Here is a 12,655-nt window from a genome sequence, read left to right on the forward strand (position 1 = left end):
GCCTTAGAAGATTGGCAAATTCTCTGCTGTGAAATGGACCCCTGGTCTGTGTGGGACCCTGTGCTGGCGGACCAAACATTTGATTAACCTACAGATGGCGTTTCTGGTTGGGGTCCTAGAGGTAGGAAAGGCAAACCCATACCTAGAGTGTGTGTCTGTTTGTGGTAGGACAAATCTCTGGTCCTTTGGAGATGGGAGGGCCATGTAGTCAATGACTGATAGTGGTCCAAGGCATTTTGTCAACTCATTTGGTTAGTGTCTCTTCTCTGGTGGGTGGTCTCTGGTGGGTGCTGTTATGTGGTACATAGATCTCCACATTTTGGGCCCACTCCCGTGTCTATCCACATGCCTCTACCTTAGACTGCATTGTACTTAAATCTTTCAGATTTTCGTTTTCAAGGTCTCTGACCATTTGACCATATTTTGGCCTCTGGCCAAAAAACTAGGCCTTTTGTCACTGTCTGAATCATATATATTCTAATCTTGGGTCACTTCGTCTTCTACCCAAAGTGGATATAACCAAGTGCTAGGAGCATTTATATATATTTACATGCCCATGTTTTCATTTTTTGTGAGTAAACATTTAGAAGTTGAATTGCTGGGTCATATGGTAAGTGTATGTTTCGCTCTATAAGAAACTGCCAAAGGGTTTACAAAGTGGCTGTAGCATTTTTCATTCCCTCCAGGAAAATATGAGAATTACATGTTGGTGCTTTAGTCTTTTCAGTCTTCAATTTCAGCCATTTTAATTTGGATGTGTCACAGCATCTCACTATAGTTCTAATTTGCATTTCTCTTAGAACTAATGATGTTGACTATTCGTGTGCTTGATGGTCATTTATATATCTGCTTTTGTGAAGGGGCTAATCAAATCTTCTGCTCATTTTTAAAAAATTGATTACTTTTAAAATTATTATTGAGAAATAAGATTTCTTTATATATTTTCTTTATATATTTTGGATTCAAGAAATATTTTCTCCCAGTCTGTGACTTGCCTTTTCATTTCTTAATGGTATCTCTTGAAAAGTTAAAGTTCTAAGTTTAATGAAGTTCAGTTTATCAAGTTTTTCTTTTGTGTTTAATGATTTTTGTGTCCCAGCTAAGAAATGTTTGCCTACCAAAATATTGCAAAGATTCCCCTTATGTTTTCATCTAAAAGTTTTATAATTTTAGCTTTTATTTTTAGGCCTATGGTCCACTTAGAGATTTTTTTTGTGTGTATATATAGTGTGAAGGAAATATTATGATTGAATTTTGTTTACATGAATATCCAGTTCTAGCATCATTTTTGAAAAGGCTATGCTTTTCACATTGAGTAACCTTGGCATCTTTGTCAAAAATCAATTTACCATATAGGTGTGGGTCTATTTCTAGCCTCTCTGTTTTGTTGCATTATTTATACCTTTCTTCTTATGCCAATACCACACTGTCTTTTACTTTATAGTAAGTCTTAATTACTTTAGCTTTATAATAAGTATTGAGATCAGATATATAAGTTCTCCAGCTCTGTTCTATTTAAAAATTGCTCTATCTTTTCTAGATCTTTGCAATTTCTACACAGAACACTTGCTGGTATTTTGATTCACATTGCACTGAATCTGTAGATCAATTTGAGTAGATATGACATCCTAACCATATTGAGTCTTTCAATATAGAAACATAGTATATCTCTCCATTTATTTAGATATCTTTAATTTCTTTATGCATTTTTCAGTGCACAGATATTACACATATTTTAGTTAGTGCATTTCTAGGTGATTCATGTTTTTGGATGCTATTGTAAATGGAATCGTTCTTTTAATTTCATTTTCTAATTGCTTATTGGTTATGTATTGATATACATTTGATTTGTATATATTTGCTGTGCATTTAGCAACCTTCCTAAATTCACTTATTAGTTTTAGTCTTCACTTCGTAGAATTTTTAGGATTATGTCATTTTATTTCTCCCCTTTCAATCTTTACCTATCTATGTATCTATGCATCTATCTACCTATCTATCTATCATCTATACATCTGTTTGTCTGCCTTATGTCACTGTCTAGGACCTCCACTATAATGTTGAAAAGAAGTAGTTGGAGCAAACATCTTTTTTGATTCCTGATCATAAAGGAAAAGCAATCAGTCTTTTACTATTTAATAAGATGTTATCTGATATTCTTGTGGATATCCTTTATCAGGATAAGGAACTTTCCTTTCATTTAAAAAAAATCTTTATTGAGATATAATTCATATACCATAAAATGGTATATGAACCCTTACCCTTACCACAATGTAAGTTTAGAACATTTTCATTACCCCCAAAGAAATGTACCCATTAGCAGTCCCTGGGCATTCTTCTGTTCCCCCACCCCTACGAATGGCAATCACTAACTTACTTTCTGTCTCTGTAAATTTGCCTGTCCTGGACATTTCACATGAATGGAAACATGCAATATGTGTGGTCTTTTGTGATTGAGTTCTTCCATTTAGCATGTTTTTGAGGTTCATTTAAGTTGTAGCATATAATAGTACTTCACTCCTTTTTATTGCTGAAAAATGATAATAATAATATTCCCTTATGATACATTTATTTATTCACTCATTAGTGGATTGTTTCCACTTTTTGGCTATCATGAACATATATGTACCCGTTTTTATGTGGACATATGTTTTCATATGTTCTCTTGGGTATACACCTAGTAGAACTGCTAGGTAATATGGTAAACTTACTTTAAACATTTGAAGAACTGTGAGACTGCGTTCCAAAGAGGCTGAAACATTTTAAATTTCTACCAGCAATGTATGAGGGTTACAATTTCTCCATTTCCTGGCCAGCTCTTGTTATTATCTGTCTTTTTGATTATAGACATTCTAGTGGGTATGATGTGGTATCTCATTGTAGTTTTGATTTGCATTTCCCTGTTGACATTTGTAGTGTGATAGCCTAAAGACAAATAGAACTGCAAAGAAAATGTAAACTTAACTCGGTGGTTTTACTGTTAATAATAATATTATTATTATAATTTTGAAACTATTTTATGTATAGTAGAGTAAGGCAAATAAGACAATTTGTTAATGTTTTTAGGAAGCAAGATTTTTAATGTAAACAATAGGAGATAGAAATAGAAAATTAAAGCAGTTCAGGGAAAAAAACGCTCTGACATTTAAATCTGAATTGGACATAATATAAAACTCCTGATTTTATATTAAACTTTACCCATTGAAATTGTCTAGAATCAACGACACCCCAGTAGTAACAGTTATACTTAACATCTTCATCTTGGTTTCTAAATACCTCGGAGATTAAAGCAATCATCTCCTTGGACAAATAGCTGATTCTTAGTCATGTGACATTCAAAGTATGAAGTGAGCCTAGGGTGTCTTGTAGTCATAAAAAGCAAGAGGAAATGTTCAAAGCCCAATGGGCTTGTGACAAAAGTATATAAGGGCCAGATTGAAGATTCTCCCACTGGCCAAATTTGGGACAATTTTAGCATTAAAAAGAATATCAACTGTAACTGGTTATAAATTCATCATGAGAGAGAGGAGAGAGCACAGGCGTCATTTGTCACATCGAAGGTGACTTTTACATTAAATCCTCACTCTGAAAATCTGAAATTAAAGGGAAAGAATTACCATTTACCATATCTTTTTAGAAGATGATAAGGGGAAGAGTGTCAGCTAATAAACGTAGAAGGAATGAGAGAATTCGAATTATTGCTAATTGCTAAGGGAAAAATAAAACTGCTTCTACATAAAAGAATCTGATTGTCAACACTTAACCAAATCAACTTACCATAATTGCTGTCCTTACCAGCAGGAGGATCCATTCCAGGATAATGTGTTACATAGCTGGCATGTCTATCTAGTCTCCTTCAACCTGAAGCACCTTCTCTATCTATCCTTGAGTTCCATGCCTTTGACATTTTTGAAGATTACAGGGCATTTCTTTTTTAGAATGTGCCTCAATTTGGGTTTGTCCAATTTTTTTTTTATGATAAGACCCAGGTTATGCATCTTTCGTAGGAACATCACAGAAGAGATGCAGTGTTCTCACTGCATGTTCTCAGCTGATTCACCAAGTCCATTTGTACCATTACTCATGATGTTAAGTAATACTGAGTACTTAAGAGGTGACTGCTAGATATGTCTATTATTAAGTTATTTTTCTTTCCTTTGTAATTAGTAAATATATTGTGAGGAGACGCTTTTGAGAGCAGGTAAATATTCCATTTTTTCATTCTACTTTCACCTACTGTTTTAGCACCCATTGATATTTCTTACCTGAATTATTGCTCTGATGGTTGCCAAATGATTTCATTTCTTTTACATTTATTTTTTGACTTTCTAGGGTAAGAAAGCTTTTTCTCTTCTCCCTATTTATTTATTAACTTATATATGTCAGCGTGGGTTGAGGAACTCTAATTTTATTCAATAGCTTGTAATCCATCACTATCCTTATTTATTTTGATGCTCAAATTGTCCGAGATTTGGATATTAGAAGCTCCTTCAAGCTGCCTTCTGTGTCCTTTTGACATGTCCCATCACTCTTTGAATATTTTGTTACTTTCTGGCAAAGCAGGGTAGCCTAGGCTCACCTTGTACCTTTCCTGCCCTGAAATTAGCCATTCCTCCAAGTCCTGGTTCCTGTTAGTGGAAAATGTGATTTGGAAATCAGGATTTGTGTGCAAAGTATGCTCAATAGTTATTGGGGTATTACTGCTCCCAGACATTCTCAGTGGGAACAGCAGGAGATAAAGGGACAAATCTTTATACATGTATATGTTCCTGAGTTCACATAGCTCCAATTTTAATTCAATACCACAGGATTCGTTCTACTTTCATTTTTTCCGAATTTGTATTCCCTCTGTCCATCAGTGAGTACCCTGTCTCCCATTATCCTTAGAGTATTTACTTATTTGTCCAGTCACTTGTATGAAGCTAATTTCTTGATCCTGCCAGGCTGTCTGTGCTGTCCCATTACAACATTGTCCTTGAGAGAGACACAGGTACTGGCTGGCACTGAAATGTCCCCCTTCCCGTTCTGATACTGTTCTCATTATTACCAGTTGACGCTGGGCTTCCCTAATGTCCCACTCCAACCCTCTGCTCATACAGGCTGTCATTATCCATCTTGTTTCTTACGGTAATGGAAATGATTATAATGACTCTTCATTATGTATGATGCTAGATTTTGGTTATGTATATACATGTATGTATGCAATATGTGCATATACATATATGTGAATATATATAAATATATGTGAGTTTTAAAATATATATGTTTGTATGTATATGAGTAAAATCATAAATATGTATATATACAATCACATATATGTATATCATAATCATACATGTATATATAATACATATATAACCATATATGTATAAATGTATATATAATCATATGTGCATAATCATATATACATAATATAATCATGTTATATATAATATATGTATATAATCATATATATGTATAATCATATATGTACATAATATAATCATGTATATATATATATGTATGTGTGTGTATATATAATTTTTAAACCAAGGAAGGACGTTCAACTTTGCAAAATAACTTCTCACCATTTATTGAGATGATTAAATAGGATTTCTCCTTTAACCCATTAACCTACAAATGTGATAATAATATCTTGATAGATATTCCAGTTTTGTACTATCCCTTCATCCAAAGAAGGAACCCTGTTTGATCACTGTGGGTTAATCTATTAATTTTCTTATACTTTATGGAATTACTGCACTGTTTATAAATTATATATTGTTCTGTAGTTTCCTTTCTTGCACTTTATTTGTTAGATTCAATGTCAGTGTTATTCTTTCCCTGCTCAGGGCCCACTTAAGATTGAAATAATGTATTCCTAGATGTTTTGAATGAAGTTATTAGTGAGATTGATGGAACCTGGTGCTTTTGTGAGGGGTTAATCTTTGATAACCTCAATTTCTTTACTGGTAATTGGCCTGCTTGTTTTAAAAAATCTTTTCTTGGGTCAGTTTTGGTAATTTATGTTTGTTTAGAGACTGATTTATTTTATCTAGATTTTCATGTATACTTGCATACTTTTGTGCAAAGCATTTTCTTATAATTATTTTGGTTTCCTTTTAACTCAGTCTAACTACCAATTTTACGTGTTTATGCTTTTCTTACACATCCTTTAAAAATTGAGACAAGCTACCATTTTATCCATTTTGTTGATATTTTCAAGTGACCAATTCTTATTATTTTAATATTTTTTGTTTCAATATCATTCATATATGATTTTGTGTTTGATTTCTTTTTTTCTGCTTTTCTCACTTTTATTTTCTTACTCTTTTTTCTTACCTCTTGCTTTAAATATGAACTCATTTCTTTTCTTTTTTTCTTGTTTACAATTTGGTTAAGGCTCTGAATTCTTCCTCAAAATATTGCTTTTAGCCATAATACTTGGATTCTGATGCATAGTGTTTACATTAATATTATTTTCTAAATATCCTTCAATTTCATTTTCTATTGCCTTTAAGTCAACTTTTTTAAAAGTCCTAAATTTTAGGCAGTTGGGGATTTTATTTTCTATTAAAATTCAATTCTACATTCTTTGCATTGTAATTTGAGAATATAATCTCTACTATTTTTTAGTTGTTGCAATATATTGAGAGTATTTTGTGGTCCAACATAGACTAAATTTTTGTGAATGTACTTTGGGTACTTAAAGATGGAGTATTCTTTGTTTTTAAGGTGAAGAGTGTAATATACTTTACAGAGATTAAAATTTTTGAGAGACTATGAATTACAGAAGTTGACCTTATATCTTTACATTTTACTGTTTACTTGATCTGCCATGGGTCAAGAGAATGAGTGAACTTTTCTTGTTACTTCTGTATTTCTCTCTATTTTTCCTTGATCTTATGCAGTTTTTGCTTTAATTATTTTTCATGCTAGGATATTTGACATTAATGATTCACAATAGATCTTCATTTAGATTGACTCATTATTATAAAGTGAACTTATTTGTCTTATCTAATGCTTTTCTCTGTGAATTCAACATGGTTTGATATTAATAATGTAATTACTGTTTTAGTAATTGCCTAATATGTGTGCCCAGTATTTAATCTTTAAATATATCTCTTGCATGCAACAAATAATTGTTTAGTTTTCTAAACTTACCTGAGAATTTTTTTCTTTAAATAGGTGGCTTTTTCCTATTTACATATATTGTTATGCAGGTATGTTTGGTCTTAGTTCTCTTGTTTTTTATAATTTCTGCTATTACTTTATTTTCTAGTTTGCTAAATTATCTATACTTTTAAAATTAAACATGTATGTGTATTTTCCTTCTGATAGTTCAACAGATTTATAATGTGTTTTAAGCCCTTTAGTGGTGACTTTACAACCTTTAATAATATACTTAAGCGTCCATTTTTGGATTTGTCAACTTTTGACACTACCCATTGCCTCCTTACTATGAATAAGAAAACTAGTTTATGTCCACTACCACACACCTTTCATCCAGTTCCTAATTTAAATTAATTATATAATTTTCTTTAATTTTTCTTTATACCTATAATTTACATGATTATATAAATTGGTTTCTTTTTGAACATCAGATTTATTGAGGTATCATTTACATACAGCAAAATTTACCCTTTTTAGGTGTATAGTTCTATGAGTTTTGACAAATGCATACAGTAATATAAACCACCATGACAATCAATATGTAGTAGAATATTTCTATCACACCATATTTCCATCACGTCATAAAGTTCCCCTCTAGACCTTTGTAATACACCCGCTACTCCATCCCCAGAGTCTGGCAACCACTGATCAGATTTTTATCCCTATGGTTTTGCTTTTCAGGAATGTCACATAAATTGAGTAATCCATTATGTAATCTTTAGTGTCTGCCTTCTTTCACTTAGCACAATAATGTTGAGATTCATCCACATTGTTGCATGTGTTAGTAGTTTCTTCTTTCATGTTGCTAAGTATGGGTATGTCACAATTTGTTTATCCATTCCCAGGTCAATAGACATTTGGGTTGTTTCTAGTTTTTAGGGATTATGAATAAAGCTGCTTTAAACATTTGCACACAGGCATTTGTGTGGACATATGTTTTCATTTCCCTTCGATAAATACCTAGTAGTGAATTGCTGAGTATATGTTTAACCTTATAAGAAACTGTCAAACTGTTGTCCAAAGCGACTATATTATTTTACATTTCCAACAGAAACGTGAGGATCCGATTGCTTTGTTTCATTGTCAACACTTGGTATTGTCACCTTTTAAAATTTTAGCTATTCTAGTAGGTGTGTAATGGTGTATTATTGAGGTTTTAATTTGAATTTTCCCAATGGCTAATAATGTTAAACATATGTTCACATATTTGTTTGCCATTTGAATCTTTCTTTGGTAGTGTTTGCTCAAGTTTTCTCATTAAAAAAATTGGTTGTTTTTCTTATTATTGCGTTTTGAGAGTCTTTGTATATTCTGCGTACTAGTCTGTATTGTTTTTTATTTTATGGCTTGACTTTGGTGTGTTATTTAAGAAATATTTGCTAGCCTGATGTCACAAAGATTTTTTTTCCCTAAAAGTTTTATAGTGTCAAAGAAAAATCATAGCTGGATAGTAGTTAAAAAGGTAAAAACATATTTCCTTCAGGACTATTGCAAGAGGGGAAGAGAGACCTCAGAATGGAAGTGGGCTCAATTCTGAAATGCAGCATGGGCAATTGGGAATTTATAGCCAAGGAGCAAGGGTGAGGGTGGTGGGTGGAAAATTACTAAGAGGAAATGTCAGAGGTAAGAGGGAGTCTAGCTAAACTGATCTAACAGAATTCTTGCTGAAGACAGCTAGGATGATCACACCTCACCCAGGGGATGGTGGAGGATAAGGAACTTGATCAGACATGGAAGGTAATTGGATATTGAGAGTGGGGGCTTGTGGTTAGGCTGACATAGATTACTAAAACTGAATATTATAAGGAGTGCACAAATGGGCTTAGGATAAGGTGCCTGACTAAAGTTTGGTCAAGCAAAGAATCTTTGTCAATAGTTTTAGGTTTACATTTAGGTCAAAGTTTCATTTCAAGTTAATTTTTGTATATTGTATGAGGTATGGCCCCAACCTTACCGAATTTTTTCCTTTTATGGTTTGTGCCTTTTGTGTGCTAAGAAATATTTGTTAGCCCAAGGCTCCAAAGATTTTCTCATATTTTTTCTAGAAGGTTTATGGTTTTATTTTTTTAAATAAATTTATTTATTTTTTGTTTATTTATTTTTGGCTGCATTCAGTCTTCGTTGCTGTCGTTGCAGTGCGAGGGCTTCTCCTTGCGGTGGCTTCTCTTCCTGCGGAGCATGGGCTCCAGGTACACAGGCTTCAGTAGTTGCAGCACGTGGGTTCAGTAGTTATGGCTTGCGGACTCTAGAGTGCAGGCTCAGTAGTTGTGGTGCACGGGCTTAGTTGCTCCGCGGCATGTGGGATCTTTCCAGACCAGGGCGTGGACCTGTGTCCCCTGCATTGGCAGGCGGATTCTTAACCACTGTGCCACCAGGGAAGTCCCTAGAAGGTTTATGGTTTTAAGTTTTACATTTAGGTCTATGATTCATTTTGAAATAATTATTGTATATGATTGGAGATATGGGTCAAGGCTCGTTTTTTAAAACATATGGATGCCCAATTGTCCAGCACCATTTGTTGAAAAGTCTATCCTTTCTCTGTTGAATTACCTTGGCAGGTTTGCCAAAATTTCACCATAGATACATGGGTCTAATTCTAGACTTTTGATTCTGTTCTATTATCTGTATGTGTATACTCTTGCCAATATCATCCTTTCTTACAATAACTTCATAATAAGTCTTGAAATCAGATAGCATGAGTCCTTCAACCTTGTTTTTCTTTTTTGAAGTCATTTTGGCTATTCTAGGACCTTTGATTTTTTCATATAAATTTTAGAATCAACCAGTTGATATCTACAAAAATGTCTTCAGGGGTTTTTATTGGGAATTGCATTGAATCTACAGATGAATTTAAATAGAAATGACGTCTTAATGGTACTGAATCTGCTGACCCATGAACATAGAATATCTAACCATTTATCATGTCTTTGAATTCCTTCATCAATGTTTTGCAGTTTTTATTTTTTTGCCGATTATGGGGAGGGGGTATTGTAGACTGAAAATAAAAACAGCTTCACATCTTCCTTTCCAATCTGTATGCGTCATAATTTCTTTCCCTTGCTTTATTGCTCTGGCTAGAACATTCAACACCATATTGCACAGGAGTGGTGAAAGCAGGCTTCCTTCTTTTGTTCTCAATCTTAGGGGGAAGGCATACCATCTTTCATCACTATTAACTGTAATCTTCACTGGTTTTCAAACAGTATAATTGACCATGCACCCTTTCCATGAAAGCTGATTACATCTCTACCCAGCAACTTGTAGACTGAGTAATATTATCATTTCTATATTGCCTTGGTTCATAACATTTACATTTTATTTTGTAACTTCATTGTTTAGTCTTAGACCTACATTTGAGTCAACTTAAAGAGCACAGCCGGTACTTTCACAACATTTTCTCTATTTATCTCTTGTTTAGTGAAGTTCTTCTCGAAATTTTATTTAAGAAGATTCAGATGAACTATATTCTTAAATTCTTTCATGTTGGAAAATAGCTGCTGTTCTTGTACCTGAATGAAGGTTTGCCTGGCTATTTTGCTAGCGTCTTTGTAGCCATTCCTCCATTGTTTTCTAGAGTTGAGCATTGCTGTAGAGAAATCCAAAGCTATCCTTTAAAAATTTTTTAACCCTTCTAGGTCATTTTGCTATTATTATTATTACCACCTGGGCTCTCACAATACTATCTTTTTTTTTAATTAAAAAAATTTTTTTTAAATTTTTATTTATTTATTTATTTTTGGCTGTGTTGGGTCTTCATTGTTGTGAGCGGGCTTTCTCTAGTTGCAGCGAGTGGGGGCTACTCTTCATTGCGGTGAGTGGGCCTCCGCTTCTCTTGTTGCGGAGCATGGGCTCTAGGCACGCAGGCTTCAGTAGCTGTGGCACATGGGCTCTAGAGCGCAGGCCCAGTAGTTGTGGCGCACGGGCTTAGTTGCTCCGCAGCATGTGGGATCTTCCCGGACCAGGGACTGAACCTGTGTCCCCTGCATTGGCAGGTGGATTCTTATCCACTGTGCCACCAGGGAAGCCGAAGAATATCTTTTTAATAATTTAAGTATAAATCATTTGCTCAGTGCCTGGAACTTAATCATTCAGTAAATGTTAGCTCTCTGCTTTGACTTCGTGTTCCATGAAGACCATTGTTTTCTTCTAAGCTCATTTATTTAATGGAGAACTTTTTCGCTCATTCTACAGTAAAAATTTGTGTGTGTTCTTCATCTGCTTCTTGTTAGCTTCTTTACTTGAATTATTTTTGTATAGATTTTGCATAGATTCTAAGCTGATTCTGTTTTTGAAAATTACTGATTTCTAAATGAGGAGAATTCTTCCTGAATAAATTATTTTTTTAGGAGAAATGTGAGGGAAGAGCCAGGGGACTAAGCTGAGGTAGCAATAATTTGAGAAATCTTAGAATCTTTGGAAACTCTTTCTTCAGCACACTGACCTATGGGCATTAATCATCTCTAGTTTAGTGTGATTTCTCCCGGGTTCACAGTACTGTATGACACAGTACATGTGTTGTGTGTGTGTGTGTGTGTGTGTGTGTGTGTGTGTGTGTGAATGTGTCTGTGTGTGATATTTCCTTTTCCTCCATATCCATGACTCTATTTTAAGCATTGTTAGCTGTACATTTTTCCCCTCCTTATTTTCTGTATTGGTTTTCTTTTCTTTCAGCTGCTCACTTTCCATGTCTTTCTACAGTCTAATCAGTCATCTTTGTTTTGTTCCTTTCCTTCTCATTGGTTTCACAGTTCTGTTTCTGATCATTACTCATCTTTGAAGGAGGAGAGTCTGTTCCTAGCTAGCTATGGCCTCAATAATTAGGAGGAAAGGGACCCAGAGGGTGAGGAGAAGCAGCAGGCAGTTTCAACCTAGGGCACTAAGCCGAGGAAACAGGACATTGAGAAGTCTTAAAGTTCATGGAACCTCTGAGAGCCTCAGAAAACTTTCCAGCACTCTCTGTGAAGGGCCCTGCCTGCGGACGTGTCTCTTCCCAGTGTTTTCAGCATTTTCTGGACCCTCCTCGGGTGAGCAGGGTGACTTTCTTCTTAATAACGACAAAGATTTTTTGTGTGTAATGATGTTTCCTTCCTCCTTCCTTCCTTCCTTCCTTCCTTCCATCTCTCTGCAAAGAGGCACCATAAATAGTGGTTATGAGCATGAATTCTGGAGACATTCTGCTTAGGTTTGAATTCAGTCCCTGCCACCTACGGGCTGCGGCCCTGGACAAGTCACTTACCCGCTCGGTGCCTCAGTGTCCTCACTTGTAACGCAGGGATGGTGATAATAATAGTACCTACCTCATAGGCCTATCAGGATTATGCGGGTTAAAATTTGTAAGACACCTTGAACGGTCCCTGGCAAAGTATAAGAACTAAGTGCTTATAAAAATAAATAAAACTGTGTTGTGATCACCTGCTACAAAATTCTATTGCTCATTATCATTATTCTCTATCCAATCACACAGGCAGACTTCTTGTATAGATGTCATGTCTTGGTGTTTCTC

Source organism: Balaenoptera acutorostrata, chromosome 8 (genome assembly GCF_949987535.1).
Source record: "Balaenoptera acutorostrata chromosome 8, mBalAcu1.1, whole genome shotgun sequence".
Lineage (NCBI taxonomy): Eukaryota > Metazoa > Chordata > Mammalia > Artiodactyla > Balaenopteridae > Balaenoptera > Balaenoptera acutorostrata.